Source organism: Fulmarus glacialis, unplaced genomic scaffold, assembly GCF_000690835.1.
Source record: "Fulmarus glacialis isolate BGI_N327 unplaced genomic scaffold, ASM69083v1 scaffold24120, whole genome shotgun sequence".
NCBI classification, from domain to species: domain Eukaryota; kingdom Metazoa; phylum Chordata; class Aves; order Procellariiformes; family Procellariidae; genus Fulmarus; species Fulmarus glacialis.
The window spans coordinates 1,577-1,837 of record NW_009189896.1 but is presented as its reverse complement, the minus strand read 5'-3'; positions in this window follow the sequence as shown (position 1 = coordinate 1,837).

Here is a 261-nt window from a genome sequence, read left to right as displayed (position 1 = left end):
GAGGGTGAAGGCTTGGTGGAGGCCACAGTGCCCTGGGAGTTTCCCGTTGGGTGGGGGGGACCTGTGCGCGCCCCTGGTCGATGCTTTCGGAGGCAGCACCCCCACACCCTCCTCCTGCCCCCCACCAGCCGCAGCCAAGAGTGGGGAGCAGGCGGTGGTGCGGGGAGCGGGGCCAAGGGTCCCTTCAGGGGACACGGGGAGCAGAGGCTGCTGCGGCAGAAAGGCAGCCTGTCCCCCCCCCCCGACCCCCCCCCGGGGGGG